The sequence below is a fragment of the Molossus molossus genome, unplaced genomic scaffold (assembly GCF_014108415.1).
Source record: "Molossus molossus isolate mMolMol1 unplaced genomic scaffold, mMolMol1.p scaffold_m16_p_1, whole genome shotgun sequence".
NCBI classification, from domain to species: domain Eukaryota; kingdom Metazoa; phylum Chordata; class Mammalia; order Chiroptera; family Molossidae; genus Molossus; species Molossus molossus.
Window position 1 is genome coordinate 220,262,377 of NW_023425344.1, and position 12,730 is coordinate 220,275,106.

Sequence of the window (12,730 nt, forward strand, 5' to 3'; positions counted from 1 at the left end):
AGACACCATGTCCTACATTGTTACCAGCACTACTGCGCAGCTGGCACACCTTTCCGCTCAATCTGCCTCTCGCACCTTGCCCGGCAACTAACCCAATTTAGTCAGACCTTCCCATGTTAAGGGAGGTTCTATATTTAGACGATGTTTTCTGCCTGAGGATGAACTTTCCTGGCTGCAGTGTCACACCTGAACATAGCTCTGTTCCTGCCCTTCGTTGCTGTTGGGGGAACCAGCAGCCTTCTCTGACACACGAATATAAGGTATTTTTAGAGCTAGAGAGACCCCCAGCTCATCAAATTCAACTCTTTCTTTTCACAACATCCAAGGAGAGATTTAGAGCCACTACCTGGGTTTGAATGGGAGTCCCAACAATTCCTAGCTGTGCGCCTTTGGAACAGTTCTTCTCTGTGCCTCATTTTTAAAATCTGTAACGTGCAGACAATGCATAGTAGTAGTTACCTAAAAGAAGCAGATCCATGCAAAGCTCTTAAAGCACATAGTAAACACAAAAGAAAATTTAACCATTATGATTTTCATGGTTTCAGATGAGCACACTAAGGCTCAGAGAGACACAATGTGAGCTACCCAGGTTAACCAGCAATCTAGTACAATCAGACCTGGAATTGGTCTGTTGGGGGAATGCCTCTTATTTGTTCCACAGTTAGCAAACTTAAAGTAGCTCCTCTGAGATAAATAAAAAAGGTAAGAGCCACACCTCACCAGCTCTGGCTTTAATTTGTTTCCCAGATTACCTGATTGTTACTGTGAAAGTCTGGAGCTGGACCTAAGGGGATGAGATAATAACAGTAACAGCAAGTTAGATTGAAGGGGTGTGAGATTAAAGGCAAGGAAATCACTTAGTGGCAATTACAGTAGTCTAGGTAGTAAATAATTAGATGGGAAGGGAAGAAAAAATAAGAAAATAAAGTTTATTTTTTTAAAACACAATAAACTAAGGAAGCTTATTACCAGGAAAAGTACAAGGCAAGCAAGTAAAAATATCAGTGTCTTCCTGGATGAGACCATGACGGAAGACCTGACTTGTAAAACTTGTTTGGTAAAAGCATGTGGTCACTTCAGTCAGTTAGAAGTTAGGAGCAGAGCTGCAGAGATACCCAGGTGAAATGGTATCAAGTTTCAGCAGCTATTTAAATCAAAGGAGAGGTAGGGTGGAGGAAAAACTGTAGGAGGATTTATCCTTGCTGTGTCTACACAGCTGAGGGTTGACAACCCCATGAGAGCACCCAGCTCTTCACAGCACAGGCCAGCCTGGTGTGGCGCCGAAAGCAACCTGTGTGTCTTGGGGAAAACAACAAATGAGTTTTCCTCAGGAAAAGAAAGGAAACTAATGTTTTAAAATTATCTCTGAACTCCAGGCTGTTCGTTCATCCAATGAAATTCTTGGGCCCCTCATCAGACTTCAAATGATAAAGAGGTTAAGTGAAGGTGTCCCTACTTTATAGAGATGAGGACGTATTGATAGCACCTGGTAGATGATTGAATGTGGGGATACGGGGAGATGAGGCCTTGAGGATGATACCAAAATAAAGGGCACTTTCCTGAGCTTGGAATTAACAGAGGTCTTCCATATCCACTTCTCCTTTCTCCAAAGTACCTTAAAAGACTAGTAAACACAATAAAAAATATTTGTTTTTCATACCTGCTCTCTTAGTTAATCCTCAAAACATCCCTAGTAGGTGGTTTTATTCTTGGTTTTATTTTACAGATAAAGGAATAAAGATTCAAAGAGGTCACAGAACTCTGGTGTTCTGACATCAAATTAGGAAACGTTCAAGTCTGTCAGGGTGATGGCAGAGAGTCTCGTGGGGAAGGGGAATTAAGGAAGTTACACTCAGATAGAACCTTAGGCTTCAAAATGTCATATTTGATTGGCAGAAGCAGGAGAACATTCTAGCTTCACTCGATTTGTAATTTGTCTAGGTTTGGTGCCCTCAGAATGTGGATCTTTGGAAAATCCTAGAACAAATTCATTCATTCATTCATTCATTCATTCATTCATTCATAGATATTTTTGAGTGTCTGCTATTGCAGATTGGTCCCAGGACCGCACAAAGTTTCAGTGCTTTGGCACCAAGCTTGTGAGATAATAAACAAGTTAACAAATAAAATATCTTTAGAAAGTGCTACAAAGAAAGTAAATGTGAGGCAACTGGTACAGGGGTTCTGAGAAGGTATTCATAAGGTGGGTGGGTCAGAGAACACACCCTCGTTCATGTAGCACCAAAAAATCTTGTGCAGGAAAGGAGTCAGCCTTGCTGAGATCTGGGCAAAGCACTTTCCAGGCAAAGAGAAGAGCAGATACAAGGTCCAAGGCTGAGTCAAGTCTGAGCTAGAGAAGGAGGGTAGGTGATGAGGCTGGGGAGGTATGCAGGATCCAGTCTAGGTAAGTCTTCGCATTCTTAGAAGTTTAGATTTTATTCTAAGTTAAAAAAAAAAAAAAAGTGAAGGGTTTTAGGCAAAAGAGTGACATTATTTGATTTATGTTTTTAAAAGATTCCTCTAGCTGCCATGTGGAGAATGGTCTTAGGGCAGCTAAATGACAGATGGGAAACTAGTTAGGAGAGTCATCTAGTCTAACATGAGAGATGATGGGGCTTGGATTCAGGTGAAAGTAGTGGAAATAGAGAAAAGTGGATGGATATTGCATGTCCCATATTTTGAGCAAAGAGCTAATGAACTAGATGAGAGAGCCAAAAAGAAAAGACTCAAGCAAAAATAATTTACTAAGATTTTGTTATCTACTTTGGTGGAAGAGAGCAAGCACCTTGAAGCCTAGGCAATGGATGTAGTAAATCAAGGCAACCAAGGCAGCATAGAAAATTAGGAAAGACTCAAGCTTTGGTCGTTAAATTAAATCCATGTTCTGGTTCCACCACTAATAACTGTGCATTTTCTTATCTATAGAATGGTAATAGTGCCTAGACTTTTTCTTAGATAATTCATGGAAAACACTTAACACAATAGTGGCATATTGTTAAGTGCTCAGTAAATTTCAAATTACCATTATTCGTTTTCATTAAGAATTATTTACAAGGAAACAGTTGTCACTTCTTTGTTCTCCTCTGTGCTTTCCTCTGGGTCTCTTATTTCTTATCACACAGCTAATCACACCATCCTCATTGACCTGAACATAGCATCTCTTTGAGTTGGGTCCACAAAAGAAAGGCAATTGATCAACCACTCTCTGGTGTTCACCTCATGCCAACAGGCATAAGGCTTCTGAGTCTGGCCCAGGAATTCTTTCCAGGGATGTCTGGCAGGTAGGACATTTTTACAGGGCACCCCTGACCAGCTCTTGCTCAAGCCAACTAGGATTTCCATGACTATACCTGGCATATTCTGAAGCACAACTCGAGTGTTAATGCTACATAGTGCATAATAAAGCTTAGTTATTCATGAATGGAGTTATGTTGCATTAGTTATCTGCTAGACCAGTACCTTTAAAATATTTGTTTAACCTTGACTTACAGTAAAAATTTCATCATGACCCAGTAAACAGTGTAATGAAAATAAACCATCATGAAAAAGCATTTATTCTTACTTCACATGGTACACTGAATATTTCCTGTCCTTTTCCCACCATCACTTTTTGTTTCAGATTCTGGTCACAACCTATTACATTTATTTCATGACCTCTTAATGGGTCCTGACTCACAGTTTGAAAAGCTATGCTGGAGGGCCACAACAGATTGTTTTATACTAAATTAAAATTGTATTACTCTAGCCTCACCCTGTGTGGTTTGTTATGATTTACATGTGTTTGAACTCTCTACATCTATAAAAGGGATTCATTGCTTGTAATTTTTCAAAGGATGCTTCTAACTCAAGTGCTAGCCCATCTGTTAAGACCTACTTATTGCTTTTTAAAAGAAAAAGAATTAAAATCAAATTAGGAATTCCAGGTTTACACTAATGAGAAATAATTTTTTTTTTTCCTTTTGTAAAAAAGCCTTTCCATCTGTCTGCCCTCTTTTGGACACAACTCAAATAGGAGCATTCATCTCATCAAATCAAATGTGGGAACTGTCAAAAAGCTGCCAAAATATCATACCAGTTTCTTTATTTTTTAAGGAGATTTAAAATCAGATTTAACAGAATGAATTGTTTGTTTTGTTGTTTTTCCTTCCATCTATTATAGAAACACGGACCTCAATTTATGGCCTGTAAGTTTATGCAATAGCCTTCCAAGGACAGTCTTGAGGTACACTAAAATAAATCTGGATAACACAGTACCTCTGGGGCAGAGATTAGTAGTAGATAAACAAACCACTTGGGGGAGTTGGGGGAGGCCAAGGGCTCTAGCTCTGAACCCCATTAGACTAGGAAGCCCAGGGGGAGGGCAATTATCCCACCAGACTTATTTTTCTCTCTCCCACAGAGTTTAGCCCACAAAAGCTCAATACCCTCCAATTCCATTTCCCAGGCAAGTTAATCTTTGACAAGTTCTCTCTCTTGACCTAACTTTGAGATTTAAAATAATAGCTGTCTAACTACTCCTCCAAAGATCTTCTAAGAATAATCAGGAATCAAAGAGCCATATGTAAGTGGATAGAGGGACCACACAGTTATTGCCCAGTTATCAGAAGACAGAGCCTGAAGTCTCTTGAGAGCCCCCCACCTTTCTCCACAAGATGGGTGGTCTCAGGACCATAGCCTCAGGACTACACCCCCACCACCACCAAGAATGCCACATGCAAAGGGGAAGCAGGTGCTACGAAATGGTTAAGAGCAAAGACTCAAATAGACCATTATGTTCAAATTCTGGCTCTAATCACGTAATCTCTCTAAATCTCATTTTCCTCCTTGTTGGGGGATTAAATGAAAATAAATCATTTATGCCCTGGCCAGTTTGGCTCAGCAGTTAGAGCGGTGGCCCTCAAACCAACGACTGGTGGGTTTCATTCCCCACCAGTCATCAAAGGCACATACCTGGGTTGCACTTCCTCCCTGGCCTTGGTCGGGGTCTTGTGGGAGGCAGCTGGTCCATGTGTCTCTCTCACATCTATGTCTCTCTCTCCCTCTCCTTCCCTCTGCCTCCCTCCCACTCTATCTGGTGATAAATAGAAAAATATCCTCAGGTGAGGATTAAAGAAAAGGAGAAGAGGAAAAGAAATCATTTAGAGCATTTTGCACACAGTAGCAAAGAAGAAACCCACAAATGTCAGAAGCTATTATTATTGTCTTTGTTATTGTTATGAAAGGAAGAAACTTTACTCAATTCTCCTGTAGGTATAGCACAATCAAGATGTAGAAAAATCTGTATAAAAGGAGGAAGGGGACACGTGTAAGATGAATATGATGATAGAAACAAATGCTTAGATTTTAAAAGCAATGACACAGAACAAAGTAAGAGATAGATGAAGGTGAAGAATTAAATCTGGAAATTTATTTTAAATGGAGTATTTAGGAAGAATTCCTTTTCTGAATCAGTTTAATATCTTGGTGGTAGGTCCTTATTTAATCAGGAACATATCCTTATTTAATCTTACTTAATCATAGAAGCAGAGGCTTATTTTTCCATTTTCCTTCACATCACTTTTATCTCTTCTTGTCAATGTCTCATTCTAAAGAATCTTCCTCCACAAGAAAGCTAATTTTTGTTTACTCAAAATATGCTTGTTATGGACTCTACCACATCTTCTCCACTAATCCTCTATTATTATTCTGTGATGTTAAGTTGCCTTCTGTGGTTCTCTGATCTATGTACCCTTGAGTAGTACTTGGGTATCCCATGCATAATATCTGAAATAGAAATAATTAAAAAGGGGACGAGAATCTTCAAGCTTGAAGACCCTAATAGAGTAAAGACAACTGTGACAATACATTGGGGTGGGTTTTAGCAGCAACTCTTTGCTTGCCACGTAATCTGTTTAGCTGGTCTACGCGTTCATAAATAAGAATCTTGCCTCCAGTTTTCGGTTCAGTTCAGTGACTCTCTCAATGATCTTTCAGGGGTCTTTTAAATCCAAGTCTTCTAAAATATGTTTCCTAACTAGCTAGGCAAGAATACCTTTTCAGTCCAAGTAAATGCAGTTCTAGGATACCTATATTTATGGAAAATAAAATACTTTTAGTTGTATTTTCCAGTAATATATTTTATTATTCCAGAAATTATTTATCCTCGTTTCTGGTTGATCAGCATTTGGCAGTGGTTCCCTCAGACTCTCCATCAAGTAACTAATGACCAATAAATAATAATATGCCAAGGAAATTACAACTTAAAGAAATCCTGCTATTTAAGGAAATGTATTTATAAAGTATTACTTTATAATATAAATAAGTTTCTAATTTATCTATGTTTATATTTAGATGTCTGTAGAGAACTCTTCTTAAAGTGAAAACTCAAGGCTGCACCATAAAGGACAATAAGCCCATATTAAAATCCCAGTAACATCCCTTCTATGCAGTCTGGGCAAGATATTTAGTTTATTAGAACCTCGGTTTCCTCACCTGTTAATGGCAGTGATAATATTCACTTTGAGTGTTATGAGGATTAAAAGTGATAATGTTCCTGGCACACAGCAGGCCCTTAATAAGAGCTAGCTATTATTATAAACAGAGTTGCTAATAGAAAATAAGAGAATGGTGAAACTGAAGAATAAGTCCAGCTGGAAAATATGTTTAAATGGAGTGCTCAGGCAGAACTACTTTTGTGAATCAATCAAATCTCTGTGGTGCTATATCATTCAGACTAAGCAGCCAACCATTTTCTATCCACTGGTGTGGCTTTTTGGGGGAGATCCTGAAAGTTTAGACTTCTGTCTCATTAGAGAACTTGCCACCATGCTCATTTCCTTCTGCCATTTAACAACCAACCTTGTTTGATTTATCCAAGTTTTACCTGAACATAGTCCTTTATTGGAGATTAGTACTGATGTTCATTAATGTGATGGTCAAGCAGGATAAAACCAGATAATGCAGGGTTGGCATCTTTTGTTGTTGTTGTTCAGGTAGAATGGGAGGGAGAGAGAGGAACAGAGAGAGAGAGAGAAACATCGATGTGAAAGGAACACATCGAGTGGCTGCCACCCACACAACCAACCAGGACCGGGAACAAACTGCAACCGAGGTACATGCCCTTAGTGGGAACCGAACCCGGGTCTCTCAGGACCGCAGGCTGACGCTCTAACCGCTGAGCCAAACCGGCCAGGGCAGGGTTGGCATCTTAAGTGCCCATTCAAAATTGTTATTTCCTAGCTGGTAAAAATGATTAGACAAGATCACTTCTGAATTCTCTTCTATTTTTTAATAGTTAATGATTTAAACCCAAAAGATTCTAGCATGATTTACTGAAAACTATGCAAAGTCCTTAATCTACAATGACAAAGCATGAAGTGCTCCTAAAACTGAACGTTCTTTTGTAACTCATTTGTCTGCAAACCTGACCTGAATGGCTGGGAAGCTATTTATAGTCCTTATATATTTCACTGCAGAAATATTCATGCATTTGATTATAGGGTACTTGCCACAGACCCTGCTGGCTGTTATATAATATAGACGTATTGTGTAATTCCCTTACAGTGGCCTGCAAATACTAGAATCCAGGATCATTTCTGGAAATCCTGAGATTCACTCATCACCAGCTTTTTTTCCTACAGAAAGTTTGGCACTCTCCCTTGCCTAAGGCAAACTTCCCCACTGAACTGATTAGATTCTGGTGAAAGAAGTCGCTGCCTTGCAATTCTTCCTGGAACCCAGGGTTTAGCCATTTGACTTGACAAAGGTAAAAATGAGGGAAAGAAAGGAAACAAAATTAAATCAGTAAATTTGCCTAATTATCAGCTGCTTGGAAAAACCATTGGATGGAAAAAAAATTATTGATATATTGGTAATAAAATAAAATACCTCTGCAAGATTTAGGCATTATGTGGAGATTTCACACACACACACACACACACACACACACACACACACACACTTCTAAAGAACTTCCACATATTATTGTCTTTAAAGAATCTATGTAGTATTTATAGAAAATATTATACCAATTTTTACATTGAGAAAACTGAGACTCAGCAGTTTTTTAATTACCATGGGCAACATCAATAACAACAACAAAACTGTCTTTGTTTAAAAGGACAGTAGTCCCCCACCCCCTTATCTACCAGGATGCATTCCAAGACCCCCAGTGGATGCCTGAAACTGCAGATAGTACCAAACCCTCTATAGACTGTTTTTCTTATACATACATACCTGTGACAAGGTTTAATTTATACATTAGCTACAGTAAAAGATTAACAACAATAACTAATAATAAAGTAGAACAATTATAACAACATATAATAAAAGTTATATGAATGTGGTCTCAAAATATCTTATTGTACTGTACTCACATTTTTACTTAAAGGAAGCATTTTATGGCTTGTCAGGTGTGTCTGAACTGCCAGCATCACTGTTTTTGCACATTGGGGCCAGTATTAAAATAAGGGTTATTTGAACACAAGCACTGGGATACCTCAACAGTGGATCTATTAACTCAGGAGGCTACTAAGATGATGGGCTGAGAGTGTATAGAGTATGGCTATGCTGAGGAAGGGATGATTCACGTCCTGGCTGGGACAGAGCGGGGACTCGAGATTTTTTCAGGCTACTCAGAACACATGCAATTTAAATCTTATGAATTTTGGTTCAGTGGTTAGAGCATTGGCTCTCACACCAAAGGATCTCGGGTTCCATTCCTCATCAAGGGTGCATACCTGGGTTGCAAGTTTGACCCCCAGCCCTGGTCGTGGTCATGCAGGAGGCAACCAATTGATGTGTCTCTCTCGGATTGATCTCTCCCCCTCCCTCCCTTCCACTCTATCTAAAAAATCAATGGATAAAGATCCACGGGTGAGGATCAACAACAACAACAACAAAACATATGCATTGTTTATTTCTGGAATTTTCCATTTAATAGTTTCAGTCTGGGGTTGACAAAAGGTAACTAAAAGCAGGGAGAGCAAAACTGAGGGTAAAGAGGAACTACTGCGTAGGTTATTGGCAGACTCTGAAGTAGGGTGAGTTACTGTTTCAGTTTGCCTGGGAATGAGGAGGTTTCCCCAAATGTGGGACTCTCAGTGCTAAAACTGGAAAGCTCTGAACAAACTGAGAGGAGTCAATCTCCTTATTCTGTTGCTATGTTAGTCATGATTTTTCTTCTACATTTTTCCTGCTTTGAAAGGTAGCCATCTTACTTTTGAGCAAGTAACTAGAGTGTAAACCATAAAGAGAAGGTGATCATAAAAACTACTTTCGGGTACTACATTTACCCAACCTCATATTTAAACATTATGTTATGCCAGATAAAAAGCACAAAACAAGACTGAAAAATGATTTACTGAAAAAATAGGCAGATGTATTTCTTTCTTCAAGCCTATTTCTAAATTTTAATTCTTCCATAATGGTCACTTATTATTATGCTTTTAAAAAATATCCTGAATTTTATCTGCCACACGTGGGTGTGGAACCAGCCTGTCTGCACCTCCACCCCACCTACCAGTCTCATTGTAGCTTCTTTAATTTCACAGTTTTGTAGGACTTCCATGCAGCTCCATGTCAGGAGCTTCTAAAGGATGTTTGTTCTATAGTTTAGTTGTAATTTTGATGTGGTTGTGGGAGAAGGAGATACTGCATTTATCTACGCCGCCATCTTGACGGGATACCTTGGCTGGGAAGGTCCTCTCCAAGGAGTGAGGGGTCTCATCCCACACCAGGACCCCCAGATCAGGGCTCCAGTGCCAGGAAGAGAAGTCCCCATAACTTCTGGCTGTAAAAACCAGCGGGAACTGAGGCAGAGGGAGGCTGGAGCCCAAGGCAGCTCTTCTTAGAGGACATGCACACGGACATACTGGGTCTTGCTCCCTCCAGGCTTCAGCTTGGGGGAGGCACCTTGCAAGGCACCAGAGACATATGGAGAAGAACTGAGTTGTTTGGCATCAGGTCGAGAGCTTGAGAGACAGCTTTCTCCCTGACATGCTGATGGAGGCTGTTGTTCCTTTGGTGAGCCCTTCCCCTATGGGGCCGGCAGACAGCCGCCATATCTGGGACTCCAGCAACCTGGTTCACACTGTTTGCCCTGCCCTGGTGATTCCCTGAGGCCCTGCCCAACCCAGCATTTGGGCTCATTCAAGCTGTTTCCAGTGGCTTTACCATAGCATTGGCCTGTTTTGGCTCCTGCTTCAGATTTTCCTAAATTCTCTCAAACAAGCAGCATCTGGTCAAAGCAAACCCCATACCTCTCACTAAGTGGCCCCAGGCCTGGCATTAGAAGCAACCAGCCTTGATTCACAGCTTGGCTTTGCCTGGTTCCAAGCCCAGCACAAGAAGCAGCCATCAGAAGATCACTTTGTAGCTTATGCCTGATGGCCCTGGGTAGAACACAGGCAGTGGCTGAGCCAGCACACCCAGTGGACAGCTTCAGACCACGTCAAAGCACCACCACCCAACCACCTCGACATGCGACACACTCAATGAGTGGACTCAGTGGGTACCAGAGCCCTGCTGAAGTAAGTCTTCTTCTGTGTGGTGGGCCCCTATGCAGCTGATCATCCAAGATAGTCAGGGGTCAGTGGTTAGTGGGCACAGCCAGTTCTTGCAGCTGATCAGCCTGAGTAAATCCCTCCCATTGACATGCCAACAGAAATCAATACTCAATTACAACAGAAAGGTATAAAGTCCACATGAGGGGTGCACCTCGTGGGCCCAGCTGGGTGACCAGGGAGGCTGTGCCATTGGATCCTACAGGACACCTACTACAACAGGCCACCCTAGGAAGCCTAGGAGACAAACAGCTCTACCTAATACATAGAAAGAAACACAGGGAGGTAGCAAAAATGAGGAGACAAAGAAACATGTCCCAAATGAAAGAACAGAACAAAACTCCAGGAAAAGAACCAAATGAAATGGAGATAAGCAATCTAACAGATGCAGAGTTCAAAACACTGCTTATAAGAATGTTCAATGAACTTAGTAAGGACTTCAAGAGCATAATAAAGTACCAGTCAGAAATGAAAGATACACTAACTGAAATAAAGAATAATTTACGGGGAATCAATAGATCAATAGAGTAGGTGAGGCCAAAAAGCAAACAATTGATTTGGAATATAAGAAAGCAAAAAACACCCAATCAGAACAGCAAAAAGAAAAAAGAATACAAAAAAATGAGGATAGTATAAAGAGCCTGTGGGACAACTTCAAGCGTACCAACATTCACATCATGGGAGTGCCAGAGGGAGAAGAGAGAGGGCAAGAAATTGAAAACCTATTTGAAAAAAAAATGACAGAAAACTTTCCTAACTTGGTGAAGAAAACAGACATACAAGTCCAGGAAGCATGGAGAGTCCGAAACAAGATAAACCCAAAAAGGTCCACACCAAGACATATCATCATCAAAATGCCAAAGGTTAAAGACAAAGAGAGAATCTTAAAAGCAGCAAGAGAAAAGCAGTTAGTTATCTACCAAAGAGATCCCATAAGGCTGTCAGCTGATTTCTCAAAAGAAACTTTTCAGGCCAGAAGGGAGTGGCAAGAAATATTTAAAGTGATGAAAAGCAAGGACCTACAACCAAGATTACTCTATCCTGCAAAGCTATCATTTAGAATTGATGGACATATAAAGAGTTTCCCAGACAAGAAAAAGCCAAAGGAGTTCATCACCACCAAACCAGTATTATGTGAAATGTTGACGGGTCTTCTAGAAGAAGGAGGAGGAGGAGAAAAAATACGAACAATAAAATGGCAATGAATACATATCTATCACCAATTGAATGTACAAACAAAATGAGCAAGCAGAACAGAGACAGACTCATAGATACAGAGAACTTTTTGTTGGTTGCCAGATAGTTGGGTGAAAAAGCTAAAGGATTAAGAAGTACAAATTGGTTATTAGATTGATGAACCTCAAAGGGAAGTGGGGAGGTGGGGTGGGAAGAATGAAACCAAAGAACTTATATTCATATATTCATAACCAATAGACACAAACAATAGTGTGGGCAAGGCAGGATGGGGGTGAGAGAGAGGAGGAGGGGGCCCAGGGCGGGGGGGAAGGAGGGACATCTGTAATACATTCATCAATAAAGATAAGTTTTAAAAAGGAGAATATATATATATATATATATATATATATATATATATCCTGTCACCATATGATCCATCAATTCCACTCAGGTATATACCCAAAGGAATTGAAATTAGGGACTCAGTTGCTTGTACATCAATGTCCATTACAGCAATTCACAGCAGTGAAAAGGTGGAGACAATCTAAGTGTCTATCAACAATGGATAAACAAAACATGTTATATATATACAATGAATATTATTTAGCCTTAAAAAGCAATGAAGTTCTGATATATGCTATAGAATAGATAAACCTTGAAGATTTTATGCTAAGTGAAAAAAAGCCATTAACAAACATAAATATTGTATAATTCCACTTGCATAAAATATCTAGAGTAGGCATATTCACTGAGACAGATTGAAAGTTACAAAAGGTTGGAGGAAGGGGGAATGAGGACTTATTGCTTCATGGTTAGAGAATTTCTTGATTAGGGTAATAAAAAAGTTTGAAAATAAATAATGGTGATGGTTGTACATTGTGAATGTAATTAATGTCACTATATCACACATTTAAAATGGTTTAATTGGTAGATTTTATATTATATATTTTACTATCATTTCTAAAATACCAAAAACATCATGTCTAAAGATTGAAAAAACTGAACATGAAAAA